This window comes from Mus caroli, chromosome 2, assembly GCF_900094665.2.
Source record: "Mus caroli chromosome 2, CAROLI_EIJ_v1.1, whole genome shotgun sequence".
Lineage (NCBI taxonomy): Eukaryota > Metazoa > Chordata > Mammalia > Rodentia > Muridae > Mus > Mus caroli.
In genome coordinates, this window is record NC_034571.1 from 135,950,402 (window position 1) to 135,969,698 (window position 19,297).

General features: G+C 43.5%; 1 protein-coding gene across 1 annotated transcript in view; it reads left to right on the forward strand.

The window, feature by feature from the left end:
• The window catches only part of Pcsk2 (proprotein convertase subtilisin/kexin type 2), a 252,247-nt gene that overhangs the window by 116,683 nt on the left and 116,267 nt on the right, over positions 1–19,297 (forward strand). The gene's annotated exons all lie outside the window — the stretch shown is intronic.

Here is a 19,297-nt window from a genome sequence, read left to right on the forward strand (position 1 = left end):
CCTTTAATCCCAGCACTTGGGAGGCAGAGGCAGGTGGATTTCTGAGTTCGAGTCCAGCCTGGTCTACAGAGTGAGTTCCAGGACAGCCAGGGCTACACAGAGAAACCCTGACTCGAAAAACCAAAATAAAAAAAAAAGAAAGAAAGAAAGAATTTATCAATATTATGTTGCTGCTGACACTCAAGGAACAGAGATGTTATTTTCTTGGTTCAAATTAAAAGCCAGAGGATTGCTCAGGTAGCCGAGGATTGCTCAGGTAGCCAAAAGGAAGCATACTGATGCTATGTAACTAGCATCTTACAAGCATGCCGCTGACAGGGTATGAAGAAGAGATCCAGAGCTCAAGCTGGCTCACCTCCAACACACAGCCCAGAAGATAGGTACAGCCTCAGAGAACAGGCAGGAAAATGCCCACAGAAGAGGCTTTTAGTAATTTTGTTCAATTTTCTGATTTAAGTGGGCTACTGCTACTAGCAGAATACACCCAAAAAGTATATAGCAGGGCATTGTGGGTTTTGGTGGTAGGTCTTTGTAACATCCTTACAGAAATTGCTTCAGGTAACAAGTTTGCCAATATATGGCTGCAGAACACATTTTCAGCAATTGTATTGGAGCACAGTACTTCACTGTCATCTGTAACTGAGAATAAGATACACTTTTTTTCCATTTAAAAAATATCAAAGATGCTTTTCCTATCTGATTGATAGAAGGAACATGTAGAAAAAGCATTTTGCCTAGCCTGTAGAGGTAAGAAGTCACTTAGATCATTAGTTTTCAACCTGTGAGTTGTGACTTCTTTCAAGGGTCATGTATCAGACAGTTACACTATGATTCTTAACAGTAGCAAAATTGCAGTTATGAAGTAGTGACAAAATAATTTTATGATTGGAGTCACCATGAAAAGAGGAACTGTATTAAAGGGTCTCAGCATTAGGAAGTTTGATAACCATGGGCTTAGATGATCAACACAGTTATTGAAAATAATTAGAGGAAGAGGAGGCAAAGGTCTCAATGCCCTTGCCTGGACAAGGCATGGACAGGCAAGCACAGAACAAGACCCAGTCATTCTCACCCTTCCCTCTGGACTTTGGCTCTTTGTTGTAAGAAGGAACTTGATACTTTTGTGTTGTTTTTGCTGGGTTGTTTGGTTGTTGGTTGGTTGGTTGGTTGGTTGGTTGGTTGGTTGGTTGGTTGGTTGGTTGGTTTTATTTCTTTTGGTTTTTTGTTTGTTTGTTTGTTTGTTTTTGTTTTTTTGGGTTTTGGTTTTTGTTTTGGTTTGGTTTGGTTTGGTTTGGTTTTCGAGTCAGAGTTTCTCTGTACGGCCCTGGCTGTTCTGAAACTCACTTTGTAGACCAGGCTGGCCTCAAACTCAGAAATCCACCTGCCTCTGTCTCCTGAGTGCTGGGATTAAAGGCATGAGTCATCATGCCCCGATATTTCTTTTGTTTTAAGGGGGATATTTTTTGTTTGTTCTGGAAAGATCATTTCTGGAGAATAACACTCTTAAGAAGACTCTCTTCAGCATATATTTCTCTTAAAATCCAACAAATACTGTTATATACCTCTTCCCAACTGGGATGTCCTGAGACCTGCATTATTCTTCCGTTTTTGTCATTGTGTGAACATCAGTGTTTGTATCCAGACTAAGATGACCATTTAAAAAGTCATTTTATGAAACCATAGTCATTTCTGTAGTCTACTCTTGAGAGTCACTGACCTGCACCTGACTGTGCTTAGTGATCTCCTACATTACACTTGGCACTTCTGAACTCAGAAACCAGGAGAGAGATGGCTCCTTTCCAGGAAAAGGGACACTGCTTGGGGACAAAGCCCATATCTACAAGGACCTTCATGAGAAACTGAGAGGACAAAGCCACCTCATTTAAAGAACAATTGCTCGGTGGTGTTTGCTGTGGCCCAAAGGGGAAAACAACTCAAAACACTAATGTGACAGGTCTATCTTAACCAGTGGCTAAGCTTTGAATAAACCATGCCTTCCCCAACTGCAGTCATTGCTCCAAGAAAGGGCTTGAGAGGGGTGTGATCTCGAGACATCATCTTGCTTTCAACGTAATTCTGCTAGGCTCATCAAAACAGACCTCTGTTTCTTCATTAAGAACAGTATACTCTTCTAGGAAGAGCCACTCAACAATTAGTATAATAGGACTCTTGGCTTCTTGGGAATACATGGCACTTATTAGACTGCATAAAACAACTGCAGAAAGGAGATAGAATTTCAGCACAAAATGAAATGTGATGCTCCTTTTTACATTGCTCGTGGGTTACACACACACTGGTGGCTTTTGATTGTCTATTTAACCATAGGATAAACTTCAGATGTAGAAGAGGGAACAGATGAACAGAAATTTGGCTCTTCAGAGAATAATGGTAGGCCTTGCCACATGTGGGCAAAGTGACAGTAGTGGTGGGTTTAGGGATTATCCTACAGCCCTGCCCCCTAAATATTCTTCCTCTCTCTGAAAATCATTGTTTTACACTTGATTTGGTTTTCCCTTGAGGAACTTACAGTCCAATGACAGTACAGCAAGCAGCAAGATACATAAATACACAAGAAAGTGTTTCAATCGACTTGTTTACAAGGGGCTGGGAATTTCTCAAAACTAGTTTTCAACATCATCAGGAAATGTAGCAAGCATCAAAAAGTCGGGGAGGTGTGAGGAGTGGCCCACTGGGTTAAACCCATTGAGCTATGAGTGAGTGTGTTCCAGGCAGGAACTAAGTATGGCCATGTGAGGCCTCAATAGGGCAACCCACCTGTGTAGACCAGTGGGGAAGGAACACAATATGGAGTGTATGGGCAAGCAGTCCTCTGATGTCATGAAACTCGGGCTAAAGTAGTGCTACATCCTTTGGCAAAGTGGTGGGGGATGATCTCTAAGAATAATTCAAAACTGAGATGTTTAAGATACGGAAAACAGCTTGTCTACCCAGCCCTGAAAAACCCTTTCTGTAGAAATAAATGGCCAAAACAGCAAACCTGCAGAACTAAGGAAACAGCATCGTTCCTCTGCCAGATCCGTCCTGAGCTTCAACCAGCAACACAATCTTCATGCAGCCCTAGCTTCTCATTCACACCTACCCTTGTGTCTTCCCAGCTATGGCTCTAGAATAACATAGAGACAGCACTTCCTTCTAGGGCTGGAAATGCAGTTTATTGGAGGAGAGCTGGTCCAGAAGCACACGTGTGGTTTGGGGTTCCACACCCACCACAATCAAAAGAAATTTTTTTAAAAATCTATGTACTCTTCAAATTCGTGATCCATAGAATACAAATGGTGAAATATTGGGTCAACTTGTTATACAGCAATAGTAGTTGGATACAATCATTGACCTTGAGTGATTTACTAATTGGCTTTTGTCATTTAATGATGGAGCCTGGTTTTGTATTTTACTCCTTCTCTCTGCTTAGATGCTTCTGGGATTCTGTCTCTATCCCTTCATGCATCTATTCCCTGAAATATTGATCTCATGCCCTCCATCTTTCCTGAAATGTGCTGAGCCTTCCAGTCTGTGTGCACAAACATGTTTCTTCCTGTCTATTTCAGTGCTCTGTGGGCTTGTTTTTCTAGAATACTGTTAGAAATATTCCTAAAATGGGGTGTGGGCCCCCACCGATAAGTTTGGAGGGCAGCGTTAAAGCCATTCTTTCTACTAATCAGCTCTTGGTTTTTGCCACCTCAGATCCAAGGACCAGCAATACAAAAGTCAAAGAGTCTTTAACTATAGTAGACTAAGGACTCGTTATTCTAAGTTATAGAGAATCCTGGCAATGGATATGACTTCAATAATAGTTTGGACCCCTGAGTCTTAAAACTTAAGGTTCAGCTTTAGTTTCCATAAAACCTAACCGTGCTTGGCTGGTCTGGAGTGTGGCACACAATTCCTATAAGCCTCAGGAATTGGTGATTCTTTAACTATAAATCCCTAAGTAATATGTCTACCTTAAGTGCCAGCACCCATTAACACATGTGACCCAAGCACCTCTTTCAGCTTCCCCTCCTAAAGCCTCTTTGTTGTGGGGGCATTCTTCAGTTCTTATTTGTTAGGAGAAAATGTTCAGAAAAGAGAGTTTGAATAGAACTTTATCTATCAAAGCTAAGCAAAGCAAACAGCCCAAAAGAGAGATGGGGTAGACTACCCTAAAGCAGAAAGCAACCCAATAAGTTCTGTGTTGTGAACTATAAAGTTCCTAATGAATATTTGTGAGATAAATAGCCTTTATTCCCTTCCAATGCTGGTGGGACAGCTCTGTCTTTTAGAGCATTTCTTCCCATGTTCCTCACCAAGGCGGGTGTCAAAACCACAGGTGAACAAATGATGTGAATTCTTTGGAGCATGCAGCCCATTCATTAGTGTACATAATGTGGGAGAATGCCCTAGAGCAGTGGTTCTCAACCTTCTTAATGCTGCAACTCCTTAATAGAGCTCCTCGTGTTGTAGTGACCTCAGCCCTAAAATTCTTTTCATTGATACTTCATAACTGTAATTTTGCTACTGTTGTGGCTCATGTCTTTCTGTGATCCCTGTGAAAGATTTGTTCAACCCCCAAAGGGGTCCCAACTTACAGGTGAGAACCACTGCCCTAGTGGCTTGGTTTCTGACCCAGCAAGAACCAGAGAACTGTGACTTGTGGGATGTTTGTTCACAAAATTCATCCTGGCCATGAGGAGCATAGCTACTGAGATACAGATTCGGTATCCTCAGTTACCCAGCAACATTTTCAGTAAGGAGATAAGAAACTCCTGAAGTGAACGCACACTCTACTTGCAGACAGAATGACCCAAGCATCGTGCAAAGGCTTTCTGGTTTTGATTGTCTCCATCCCCCCCTAAATGAGCACCCAAAAACTAGTCCCGCCTCCCAGAATAGCTGTAACTTTATATTGCATCTGCCTCTCTGATAGACATCTTACAGTCCCATCATTTTCTCTTTTAACAATCTCTTTCTAGAAAAAGTTTTAAGTAACCTTTATCTGCCCACATCTGCATTGCCAATCCTATCCTGTGACCACTGTGAGACTTGCCATCCTCTTCATGCTTCTGTGTCTCATCAATACATCTTTTTGTCTTTCTTTGAACTCCTATCCATTTTATGGACTTGGTCTTCAGTTTCATTAAAATCTTGATTTATGTCCTGGTCAATATGCCAAAGAATTTTTCTCTGGCTCTCTTTTCTTTTAATATACCTCTTCTCCGGGTCTTTAGTGAGGTGTCCTCTTCTCCGGGTCTTTAGTGAGGTGTCCTCTTCTCTTGGTTCCTGGTCTCTTCCTTCCCAGTCCCTTTCTGTGGTTGTCTTGGTTAGGATTTTACTACTGTGAACAGACACCATCACCAAGTCAACTCTTATAAGGACAATACTTAATTGGGTCTGGCTTACAAGCTCAGAAGTTCCGTTCATTATCATCAAGGCAAGGTAACATCTAGGCAGGCATGGGGCAGGCAGAGCTGAGAATTCTACATTTTCATCTGAAGGCTGCTAGTAGAAGACTGGTTTCCAGGAAGCCAGGAAGAGGGTATTAAAGCCCATGCCCATAGTGACCCACCTACTCCAACAAGGCCACACCTCCAAATAGTGCCACTCCGTGGGCCAATTATATACAAACCATCCAAGTGGTCTGCTTGATCTAGTTGGTTTAGTTTTTGAATGGAAAACTCATGAAAACCCAATGTTTACCAGTTCTGATGTGTTGCCATTGGTCTATCTGTTAATTAAATCAGTTTCTGAGATATATGCAAAATGCTCAGTTCTTCAACAAATTCAAAATGTTTAAGGAGTGCTCAAGATTGAGCTGCATCCTTCTGCTCTGGCTGCAGCCCTCTCAGATGTTCTTGCACACAGGTGATTAACTGATGGTGTACCATACACACTGCCTCCAGTTCTTCTCCCTGCATCTGCCTACACAAGTGACACAGTGATTTTTCTGATGTCTAGCTCTTGAAGCAAAATGGGCCAGCAGCAGCATCTCTCCCCTCTTCCAGTTATTGCCTATTCTACTGTGTTCCTCAATTGATGTGGAAGTAAAGTTTTGGCTCCGGGCAGGCAATAAGGAAAGTGGGAAGGAAAAGCAACAGCCATCTTGGAGAGTAACAGAAATACTGTGCTTCCCAGCTATGACTAGGGGGGACAAAGTGCAAGTTTGGGGATTTTTTTTTAAATTGGTTATTTTTTACTTACATTTCAAATATTATCCCCCTTCCCTGTTTCCCCTCCATAAACCCAGTATTCCATCCCCCATCCCCCTGTGCTTCTATGAAGGTGCTCCCCTATCCACCCACTGACTCCTGCCTGTAACATTCCCCTACACTGGAGTATCGATCCTTCACAGGACCGAGGGCTTCCCCTTCCATTTTTTTTTTAAACAAGGTCTCACTACATAATCCTGGCTGGTCTTGAACTCACAGACCTCAGCCTGTATCTGCCTCCCCCATGCTGGGATTAAAGACATGTGCCACCACACCAGCTGGAGTGAGAATTTTTGCTGAAAAGTCCTCTTCTTCTCAGAGCATGAAGGATATGTCCTCAAATGTATTCCACTGCACTGACCTAGCACTCAGTGGTCAGTGCCTTTGGCTCTTGGCTCTAGAAGCACTGTCTTCCCACCTCTCCATGGCCATTCAGGTTTTTTTTTTTTTTTAATTTGCCTTGAATATTTCTGTAAGAAAAGTCAAGGATACTGGACCAGGGTACACTATCCACATTCAGAATCAAAAATGGCCCTCAAAATATAGGCTGTTCCCACAGAGAAATTTGTATGTCTTGTTTATCCTGGTCTCCCATGCAAATGACTCCCCGTCATCTCTCAACACCCACCACACACCTCATAACACTCAATACCACAAGCACAACATGTTTATATCTTCACATTCCTGGTCAATCCCCTTTAGCTGCTGCTCAGTGGAAGTCAAGTGTGTGCCAGGAACCCACCCCCAGTACAAGATTCATCCAAGCCACAAGTACAATTTACTTTTCTCTGGTAAGTTTGTAGAAAGCACAATCTAGTTTCATCTTATAGGAAGAAAAAATGGAGTAGAGAATCTTAAAAAAAAACAACAACAACAATAAAAAAAAAAAAACCTAGACTCGTGGCCTGTGTACTACAGACTTTCTTGAGTGTTATAGTGTGACTGTCTACACAGTGAGCACCAGCAAATTGCACATTCACAACACATATGCACACACATACATACACACAGTTACACACATGCATACACATTCACACATGCAAAGTTGACATCATTTAAAGGTCTTTCACACACATTCCAAAAACATGACTGATATTGCTGATATCCCCTGCAAATTGATTAGCAGGGCTCACATCTACAGTCAGGATGCACATCTCTTTCTTTATGGCCTCCAAGGTATCCAGTACTTAGTAAGCTACCTAAACATGTTTGTGGGAATAAATGCAATGCAGCAGTTCCAGCAGCGTGGACTCATGAAAGACGATATCAAACCCACAGCGTCCTCCCAAGAGGCTTCACTTTCACCCCTGCTGGCCATGAAACAGGACTGGGATTTTTGTCACCATCCCTTAAAATGCAAATAAAGTATTGAGTGGCATGAGTTTGTTAAAACCCTTTTTGTGGAAGAAAGGGGTTAGTTTATATCATGTCAAACAGTTTAATAAAAGTCCTGTTAAATTTATGTAATTCTCTTCACAAAAATCTCTCTTCAGCTACGAGCTATCAAATCGCTGCCATGTCTGTATGGATCGCCTTTGTCTTCCCACATCAAAACATACTCTAGAATTAGAAGGAATTCAGCTCTGACCCCAATTTGCATGGCCTTGAAACCAACACTTGTCTCTCAAGCATCTGACCAACCCCACCCTCTGCTGAAGGCAGAAGCACATCCCTCCCACAGGCTCCATTTTAAGAGTCTGTTAGTGTGTTCATCCAAAAGCAATGGGTCATTCCTCAAGCGTTGGGGAGGGAGCTTCTTCCACCCAGAAAATGAGACTGTTCTTAGCATTAGTCCGAAGCCAAGGCATTTGTTGTAGCAAGAACTCGGGGCTTCTGTAACAAGGATTCGAGGCAAGTCCTCCCCACCCATCACAAAAGCCAAGTCACACAAGTCATCATTTTACAATGTATATAGGGGAAAATGTTTAACTATCTAAGAAGACCAGATTTATCCCTGGGATTTTAGAATATATGCCAAAGAACAAAAGTTAAAATTACCCACTTCGTTTTTGTTTTTCTTCTTTTCTTTAGTATTAGGAGTTGAATCTAGTTCCTTGCACGTTCTAAGCCAGTGTTCTGTCATAACTCTGAGCTATAATCCCAGCAGGTTTTTTGGTTGGTTGGTTGGTTGGTTGGTTGGTTGGTTGATTGGTTGGTTTTAAGTTACCCAGCATAACATAAAATTCACTCCATAGCCTAAGCAACCCCTGAACTTTCCATCTCCTTGCCTGTGCCTCCCAAACTGCTTGGATTGTAGGCCTTTGAAAATGAAGGAAAGAGAGGCCATGAGATGAACCTAGGAATGCAGGAAATCCAGTAGAGAATAAAAGAAACAAACAAACAAACAAAAAAAAAAAAAAAAAAAACACAGACCTACTCTTGGAGGCCCCAGAAGGAACACAGCCTGCTGACAGCTCAGTATTAGACCTCCAGCCTCCATAACTCCAAGGACATAAATTAATATTTTAAGCCACTAAGTTTGTGCCAGTTTGTTACTGCAGCCACAGGCAACTAAGACATCTCAGAATGAAAATCTGTTTTCTCTGGCCTTTCTCAAAGGGCAGACCTAAATGAATGACTCTAAGCCTACCAATTGCTACTGCCAAGCCAATTCATTATGCTCTTCGTTTATTATACACCACCGTGCTGGGGTTCATTAGCACCCTGCCACTGGGTGGCCCCTGTAGAAGACGAAGTGTGTTAAGAATCAATAGCTCTGACCTTTATTCCTTGTTGATGTACTGTGATCTTGAGCTGCTCAGCCTGACATGACTCCTCCAATGCTGGTGCTGGTGATGTATTGTCATGGGGGCCCAACAATCTCAGATATCCTCCAACTGCTGTTTCAACACACATTCTTCTGTGCCATTGGCAACTAATGACATACCAAAGAAGGAAGACTTTGCTGCTGAAAAGATGCTGGCCTTCGAAGAAGACCACAAGCATATGCCCTTGAGGAAGAAAGGGCAGAAGAAGGGTTTCGATCCTTCCCTTGGATACCTCAGTCCATCTCTTAGTCGAAAAAATTGATAACCAGTGTCTTCTTATTTAAGAAACGCAGGCTAAATTTTCCATAATTTATTTACATTCTGGAGCAGTCAGTTGTTTTTGTCCATTCTTAGGATAAAACAAAACCACAGCCTCTGTAACAGCATGTGAAAGTGGGTTTTTCCCACAGAAAACACACACCACATATGAGGTCTATGCTAAAGAGTCCAAAAACTCAATGAACATTCCTTCCAGTGCCCTTGCCTCCCCATTCTTAGTTCTTCCTCCTGTGGGGTGCCCAATGCAACGTTGATCCTTTGTTGTTGATGACACTTCTCCCTAGCCTGCAGAAACTGCCCAAGGCTCTTGAAATCACCTTTTCAATAAACTCCCATCCCCTCTACCGATCTCCAACATTACCATTGAGAAAGCTCTCTAATTAATAACTTCTGCACACGTGTGGCTAAGTGAGAACACCTGGATGTAGCCTCCTTCCCAGGGGACCTGTTTTCTAAATCATTTAAATAGAGTTGCAATCAATCTGGATAATGAATGTTTGAAAATTAAGGCTTAACCCTTCGAGGCTGCAGCCAACCCAGGTGCGTGTGCCTGGGGCAGGTGATTCAGGTCATCAGGAAGCAGCTTTCATACCCACCAAGGTGCACCAAGTGCTCCATTAGCCTAAACTCTGCCCCTCATTCCTTTTTGCTGATATAGATTCTCTGAATATGTTGCTTGCCATAATTATCTCAGGAACATTTATAGACTGCTCCCCAGTTCCCGACAAGGACTGTTTCTTCCACTTGCATCTCACCAGGAAGTTCAGGAGGTCAAGAATTATATCATCTCTGTGTTGTGCATGAGAGTCAGCAAATTCCTATATAAGGGCTCTAGAGCTAATACAGCAGGCCCTATTTATTTACAGAAGTTCAAATCTCTGCTCTTGATAAAACATGACTCAAAGACTTTGAGGAACCTGCCTCAAAATATGTACGAATATGAAGCTACTATGCCAGGGCTTGAGCCTGGGTTTTTCTGATTCTATATCTAGTGCTCAGTCACTGGATCTTTAGCGCTTGGGAGAACCGTGACTTTCATTCACCTGGACCTAGGGTGTCATCCTTCTCTTCTTGGGGCTTGGCAACTCAGACACATCCCACTTAGCATCTCCCATCTCCTGGTTCACCAACAGAACTGGAGGATACAGCATCATGGGGCTCTGTGATGCAGTGTTAGAAGCTGTGCTCCTCTACTAAGCTAGAGCCATCCACTCTCCATGGACTGTATTGGGCAACTTCTCAAGTACCCTGTGGCACTCACTTCATCTTACCCTGCCCTTAATACTGGTGCCTTTCTGAAGACAAGGCATACTGGGCATACTGTCAGGTGTGAGGCTGGTACTGGTCACAGACAGGACGAAGGGTGAGAAAGTCTTCATCCTCTTTCTTCATCCTTATCCTCAGACTTTTCCTCCCAATTATCTTTCTAGGATCCTTCTCTTGTAACACCAGGGTCCTTCTGCCCACTGTGATGGGAACCAGAGTGGTCTATGCAGCTCATGTAGGTCTTTGGAGTGGTCGTGAGTGAGTGTGTGTGTGTGTGTGTGTGTGTGTGTGTTTACTATTACGTTATAATGGTTTTACCTTTCTTAGCCTCTTTTCTGCACTCAGCTCTCAAGAAAGTTTTGGCCAAGGACAACATTTAGGGGCTCCTAGTTTCCATGTCCTGCTCCCCCAGACACCCCAGTCTAGCCAGCCCTTGGTTAACATTTAGCAGAGTATCTACCATTTTCTAATAGTTTTCACTTCCACAAACCAGGCTCCTAACAGTCACTCATAACCCTGGTAATGGGAACAAGAGGGCGTTCAAGTTCCACATGTTCCCGCAGACAGCAGAGCTGGAATGTTATCCTTTAATGGCCTTCTCATTGGTTCTCTCTGCACTTTGCTCCACTGGAAACCTCTTTCGTTTCCTCCCTAATTGCATTGATTTATGTCATGGCATACCTTGTGCACAGCGCTTCCGATGATGGATAGCAGTTTGTTAATATCTTGTCACTGAGATGCAGCGGCTAGAACTGTGGTCAGAGGCCCAAAGCCATAGTTTGTTCCCTCAATCGATTGCCTTCATTCTTGCAAGTCGGGCAGACCTCTCTAAATGAGGCTAAGCAATGCTGTGCATTCAGCCATAATTGTGGCTTAACTTCGTGTTCTTTCAAAAGTTGCGATTTGCACATAATTGGGCTTTCCAAAAGTCACACCTGCCTGCCCAAGGAAGAAATTAACAGTCTCAGCCACCTGCTCCCTCCCTCCCTGGATCTGAGCTCTCTAGGCAGCTCCTTCCCTTCCCAACCCTCTTCACTCTCTAAACCTCTTTGGATTTTGACACCAGACCAGATAAACTAGAGCACCTTGCAGCTACACTGCCAGGTATTGCACTTGTGTGGCTGTGGCCATCCTCATCCACAGTCAAGGGAGTTTAAGGAACAGAAATGGATGGAAACAAAGGTCACAGCTCAGGGCATTGGCAGGGCTGTTTTGGGAACCATGTGGCTGGGCTGGTTTGGGGTATCTGCTCTGGGCTTTAGTCACTCTTCTCTAGGTAACCTCTCAACAGTCTCTCCTTAATTTCTCTTTCATGAACACACTGAAAGAAAAAGTATCAGCTTAGGACACCCACACCCACACCCACACCCAAGAGCAAGTTCTCAGCATAAAGGAGATGTATTTGCCCCAGAGGGACAGAGGGCAAGGAATAAGAGACAAACACAAGAGACAGAGGATGAGGGAGTGAGGGAAGGGAACAAGGGAAAGGAGGCAGGGCTATTTGTCCCAGAGGACAAAGGACTGCCTCTGGATAGAAAGGAGACAAACAGGGCACATCTTATAAAGGAATAAGGGGAAACCCTGTGTTAGGATGAGGTGTTTAATGCTAATTGGGTGTGCTAGGTAGGTGAGTCAGAGAGGGCTTTAGATTGCTGAACTTTAATGCTTTGATAGCTAGACCTTAGTAGTCAGCCTTAGGAGAGGGACTGGCCAAATAAGGCAATAAACCTTGGGGGGACTAGTGTTAGGAACTTAATCTAGTGGTTTTTAGCAGGGCTTAGGGAACTGGGGAGAGGGGCAAAGCTTGCCAGATCCGTGCCTGCCAGGCTCTAGCTGGCCAGAGTCCCTTCTTAGACAAGAGTTGTCTGATTAGGCTAAACCTTAATGATTCATTTTTACCTGAAACCTTCATGGACAAAATCTCCAGATATAATCTCATTCTGAGGAACTGGTCACAGGTTCAATATTTGGGCTTAGAAATGTACAAAAGTTGGTTTATAACATGTGGGAGCCGTGGGTAGTTAGATGTCAATATGATATCCCAAAGAAGCAAAACTATAGTCTCCTGTCTAGAGATGAATGGTCCCCAGCCTCATTTAGTTCAGGGTCTTCTAGCTTCTTAAGCTGAAAAGTAAAATCTCCCCTTTGCTACCTGGCAGGGTGAGAGAGCTGCCATCGTCCTTTTGGTGTAGTTTTTAACTTACCAGTAAGAAACAAGTCTCCACCCAAAATAACGGCTAGGAAGCTGATGGCACAAAACAAGAGTGTGTTCACAAATAAGATTTATGTATTCTTTGGAGACTTTTGCACTGTTCTCAACCCCTGCCCTAGGTCTGCATCACCTCCATCCCCACCTGGGTGGTGAACATAGCAGTCTGTTTATTTGGAAGAATGGAGTATGTTTGCCTCCCAGTCTGACAAAGGTCCTTCAAGGTCATTCAAAGATGCTTCCTCCTTGGTTGGGTTTGATATTAGCTCTCAACCTTTATTTTGTCAAATATGATCACAAGAGAACAAGCAAGAGCTGGGATACACCGGCCTCAACCTCAGCTGCCCTCATGAATCACCCCTCTCCTGTCCCAGCACTCTGGGGTCTGGTTCAAGCCTCTAGATCTTACCAAATCCCAAGACTATGCAACCAGAGCTGGGGGAGCTCTGTTTTACTATGGAAGGCAATGCAAACATCAGAAAGACAAAGGAACTTGGCTTCTCTGAGTTTCTGCCCAGGATGGGAAAGAATCATGGGACCCAGGATTTCTCAAAAGGCCAAGTTCCTCTCTGTCTGTTCTCTCAGACTACTGGATCAAGATTCACACATTTCTGAAATTCTCACATTCTTATATGTTCTTAGTGGGAGTGCCATTTGGTGCAAACATTCCGGAGGGCATTTAGCAATAACCGCCTTACTAAAATTTAAAAACCACCTAATTATTGGCCAAGTGTTGAAATATGTCAACAATGTGTCAGCATGCCTAGACGCACACTGTGTGTTTGTGGATAATCATCACATTGTTATGCAAACCTGTATCACACAAGAACCAGCTTATTGGTGTTTGGAAAAGCTCAGGACACAGTGGGCCAGACAGACAAAGCACAAGGAAAGGTAAAAATATGGCCACAGTGAAGCCATTTTAATTTTTGTTTCCCCAGGCATGGGAGATTAGGACTTCATTATATCTTCCAGGACACAATTCAGTCCATAACAATTGTAAACAACATAATTCTTCATGATACATAAAATGACAGTGTGACACAGTCATGCCACAGTCAACAAATCAAAGTCCAAGTTAGTACAACTCATTATTAATGGGTGTTTTAAGGAGCTATAGGAGCACAGGGTCCCTTAGCTACTGGATGATGTCTGGCAGAAGAGATAGAATGGTGAGTTTTTGTTATTGTTGCTATCTATTTTTAAGGTTCTCTCTCTCTCTCTCTCTCTCTCTCTCTCTCTCTCTCTCTCTCTCTCTNAAGGTTCTCTCTCTCTCTCTCTCTCTCTCTCTCTCTCTCTCTCTCTCTCTCTCTCTCTGTGTGTGTGTGTGTGTGTGTGTGTGTGTGTGTCCCCACATACCTGTGGGTACTCTCAGAGGTCAGACGGAGATGCTGGATTCCCTGGAGCTGGAGTTAGGGGTGGCTGTGAACTGCCCACTTGGGTGCTAGGAACTGAATTTGAGTCCTCTGGAAGGACAGCAGATGCTCTTACTCACTTAGCCATCTCTCCAGACCAGAGGTAGAGTTTTAAAAAGCATAGCCCACAAGTATGCAAGTAATTTTATTCAGATTATGATTGACAGAAGCAAATGGTCAGACTTGGAGCCCAAATGTCTGCTGGTGATTACTATTCAGCTGTGGATCCTACAAGAGCAAGTGATGACCCAGGATATTGTGGTCCCTGTGGTCTGAGCCGAGATGTGCATCTGCTCCTGACTCCTTGACCTATGCTGGTGGCTCAGAACCAAAGTGTCACCATCTTATGTTCTAAGTTTACCGCACGATTGACAAACCTCAGTACTTAAAAGAACCTGGACCCATCCATCTATTTCAGTTTCTTTCCTTGCATTCTCTTCAAGCCAAAGCCTTTCTCACCCAGTGGGAGGCAGGTGTGTCCTTCCCTCCCCTTTCTCCTGGCTCCTCCCAACCCAGCACATTCCATGATAATTAACAGCTGTTTAATTATCAGCCCAGCAGGGAAAGTAGTCCAGTCCTTAGCCAGTTATTTCCCCACTTAAGCTGACCCAGATTCTGGAAGGCTGACTGTGCTAAATGACTTAGAGAACAGCAGTGTCGCTTAATAGAAAGTTAGAATCAATCGGTCATCCTCAGTGACCCGGCCATCCTGTCACGCTGGGGCAATGGCTTCTGAAGCTCTGAGTGATCAGTGGGTGGGAAAGTATTGGCTCAGGACCCCCAAGACCAAGTCCTCAGACCAAGTTCTCAGTGGGCATTCTCAGCACAGAGGAGATGTGTTTGCCCGAGAGGGACAAAGAGCTGGTATCAGGAACAAAGAAGATAGAGGAAGAGGGAGAGGGGGAAGGGAACAAAGGAGAGGGGAGAAGAGGGGCAAGGGAGAGGGGGAAGAGGGGTTTGTCCTAGAGGACAAAGGACTGCCTCTGGGTAGAAAGGACACAGTAGTGGCACATAGGTAAAGGGGAGGCCTAGGTCCTGCCTGTGCATGTTCTCTGGTTGGTGGTTCAGACTCTGAGAGCCCCAAAGGTTCTGGGTTAGTCGACACTGTTGGTCTTCTTGTGTCTTCAAGTGGGTCCTGAACAACTAGAGTGGTGGTGGGCGGGGTACTGGGGTGAGGCTCTCCCAAAAGTTGTTGCCTGTACATGGGATATGTTCTAACTGAGCTGCAGTGTCTGCCCTCAGTGGGAAAGGAGGCATCTATCCTTGCAGAGACTTGAAGTGCCAGGGCTGGGGAGATAACCAGTGGGCCCACCCTCTTAGAGAAGGGGAGGGAGGAGGGGAAAGGATTGTGGGAAGAAGTGACCGGGACGGGGATGTAAAGTGAACAAGTAAAAAATAAAATTAAATTAAAAATTTTAAAAAAAAACTTAAACTAAAGGTAAAGGAAGGAAAACCCACGTTAAGATGAGGTGTTTAATTTTGATTGGGCGTGTTAATTAGGTGAGTCAAAGAAGGCTTTTGATTGCTGGACTTCAATACTTTGATAGCTGGACCTTGGTAGTATGCCTCAGCGGGAGGGATTGGCCAAATAAGGGAATAGAGCTTGGGGCCTAGCTTTAGGAATGTGGTCTAATGGTTTTAGCAAGGCAGAGGGGATGGGGGAAAAAAGGACAGGGCCTGCCTGAGCCATGCAGGTTAGAGTCCGTTCAATATTCCATAGTTTGGTTGGAAAGATAGAAGATAAAGAACAGACCTTGTTCCCTATAAAGTAGTAAGTAACCATGTTGGGTTACTGTCTGTTCTGTCCTTGGACTGTACCTACAAGAAGTGCCCTAAGCACACAAGAAACATCTGTTGACTGAGAAATTCTCAGTTGAGAACCAGAAGGAGTAGGGAGTAGGTGGAGTTATTTGGGTCCCATATGTGCACCCATGACTAAGGAAGGTGTAACAATTGAATCAGAACTGTGGGGTATCCATCAGTTCCCTTTAGTGTTAAGAAGACTTATGCACTCCTGCTTTCCCATGTTTTTGCTTAGACATTTGTACAAATGGTCGATGGTACACTTTGGGGAGGCATTCTAACCCTATGAATCTAAGTGAACTGTGCTTTGTGTTTTAGGAGGGGGAAAGCTATGGTTAAGTCATGCAGATGTCACTGGGATTCCACCCAAATGGTGATGACAGGTTCTGCATGAAATAGATTAAAATTCAAAGCATAGAAAAGGGACGGCAAGTTGGGTGATCTTTTAGCTATAGCGAGACAAATCCTTTAGACACTAGGAAAACATTACTCTGAAATTAGAGGACTTATCACACATATAATTATAGTACTGAAATCTTCTCCAGAGCTCTTTAAAAATGGCTTGCATTTAATCTCTCTTGTCATGTTTATTTCAGTTACAATATAAAACAAGCTAAACATCCAATAAAAGGGAAATAGTTGGTCCCTGTCTCTATGAAGGTGTAGAAATTCAAATACCATGGCTCTGTGGTAGCATATGAAAATGTTTTATAATAAGACACTCCAGGAAGAAAGAATGCATGGTTTTACCAATAATATGATTACTAATTATGTAAAAAAGATTAAGTATAATTATGAATTAGAATTGAACAAAAACACAGAAAATAAAAGCAATAGATGTGCATGAAGTCAACACACTTCTGGAGTTATGTATAACACGTATTTGGGAGGACATTCTGCGGAAGCACGCCTATGATATGAAGGTATGGACACAGAAGGCCAGCTTCAGGCTTGGGATTCCTGATTGCAAAGACAGATGATGTCCAGGGACTACGGTACCCTAAAGCATCACCGGTTTCCATTAAAACCTCGTTTATGGAATTACAATTAATTTTATGGAAACGGGTTTAGCAGTCTTTTCATTAGTGTGTTCCCGGCCTAATTGTGTTTGGAGTGATGGGTGAGGTCATCCCTGCACAGCCCTTCACATCAGCTCTGCTGTGGGTCCTTTGTTCCTCGACTGCTAGAAGAAACATAGAGCTGAGAACTTTCAAACTTCCCCCATGGAGGTTGGTAGTTGTACTTGCTCTCCAGAGATCCTGGGAAGGAAAGTTACTATTTCACAGAAGTTATTCGAGGCAATGAGTCCAACAGGATTTGAGTCCATAAAAGGCAATAAAGGTGTCCCTGTGGTGAGCCCTGGGAATAAAGGCCTCCCTGTGAGACCAAATTGGGGAAACAAGTTGGTGAATTCAGACTTCTTCCTTCATAAGCTGAAGGGGTGCTCGACTTAAATTCTTTGCACAGTAAAAGGTCTAGAAAAGAGGCACAGAGCGGCTGTCTCTCCAGACTTAGAACCACACATCTGCTGGGACCTTTTAAATGTTCTTTGTACTAATGAATTCTAACACACATGCCCACACATACACACACAGGGTGTATATAGGGTGGTATAAGAATGTAATGTCCTGAAAACCGTTGACTTTAAGGAATATAACTGGCCAAAGACCCTAGCTGTGGCATCCTGAAAACTACATACCTGTAGCAGTGAGACTATACTTCCTATAGTTGCTCCAGGCCAGTATTGGGGTGCTGAGGCAGGCCTACCTCCCTGGAGGTCACAGGGCTTCAGAAATGCCCAGTAATGAATATAAATATATATATACATATACATAAATAATCATATATGCATATGTGTATAGTCACATACATAGTTGAGTTGTAATTTATCATTTTTGGTGGACATGAGCTATGTCAATATTTTGCCATTATAAAAAAATACTAATCCACCCCACTTTTCCAATTACTTTGCTACTAGCTATACCAGAGCGTATGCCTCCTTTTGGGAAAACATCCAAGAATCCAGAGTAGTGCCGCACCAAGTCTTCTTTGCTACATGTATAGAGTTTCTGGAAGAGTTTGAATTCTCTGTCAAATGAACCCAGCCTTTACAAGTAGGTGTAGAGAATAACGAAGTGAGAACTAACCTCCTCTATGGAAGGGGAAGAACTGGAGGAAAATCTGGAGTCTTTTCATTCATCCCTTCTCACCTCACTCTGGGCGTGACCCTCCTGGCCTACTCTCACCCACACCAGTGATGGGTTTTGACTATGTCTAAGAGTGGTTCTGGATCCCTTCCACAGAGTGGGTCCATGAAGCTGCTAGGGGCTCACAGTCAATGGGAGGGTGGAGGGTCAGCTTTGGACGCCCTACAGTGCCTGCCTGTAGGAGATCTAACCAGCAGCCTTTCAAGAGAGAGTCCAATAAGTAGGCTCTGAGGTCAATGGGCTCCAAGTACTCCCTGCCTTTCCTTGTCTCCCTGAGAATCATCTGCTAAAAGAGAAGCCACTAAAGAGTTATTCTGAGGAAACCCTTACTGTCTGGAGTAGAAGTGCTCAGAATTTCACTCCTACCCACTTGGAAACTTGGTGGACAGGAAGAAAGTGTCTTCACACATTCTAGGGAGACTGGAGATGTAAAAAAAAGTCTGTTGGGCCACAAAATATAATAGAAATAATAATAAATATCCATCCAGCACACACCCTTCTGTGCTGGTCCTTCATCCTTGAGTTTATAGGTAGTCAGACTGGCCACAGCAATTGGATGACAACGTACTGAATGCCTAAGTGGAAAGAAATTCTCTGATTAGAACAAAGTCTGGTCATGGCCTGGAGCCTGCTTGAACTAACAGCTCCCAAATTTCATTGCTATCCAAGAGCCTGGTTACCCAAAACTGAACTATGGAAACAAGGAAAACAGAGTCGTTCTTCAGCCTCTCTCCCAGGGCCTCTCCATTTGCCCTCTGAAGCCTGGCGGTGGAGCTTGCCTGCTCCTTGGTAGGTGACTTTGAGTCTGCTGGGATTTTATGACTCTCAATTGTGACAATGCAGGATGCACTACAAATGCAAAGGCTGAAATCTTTCAGCAATACGAGCTATTTGAGCTATTCGGACTACACCCTGGACCACCCCTCAGTCTTCATCAGCATCCTTCTCCTAAAAGAGATGTTCAGCTGTCTTCTTCTCTTTCATTTAATGACTCCAGACACTTCATCTTCCTCAAGAATACTTTCTCCATCCAATTCCTATTTTAAGGAAATTTGTTTTGAGTTAGTGTTAGCCACTAATAGAGGCAGGCACCTACAGAGGCAAATTCTTGTATTAATACACCTTCAAGTGTCTTTTCCCCTATTTT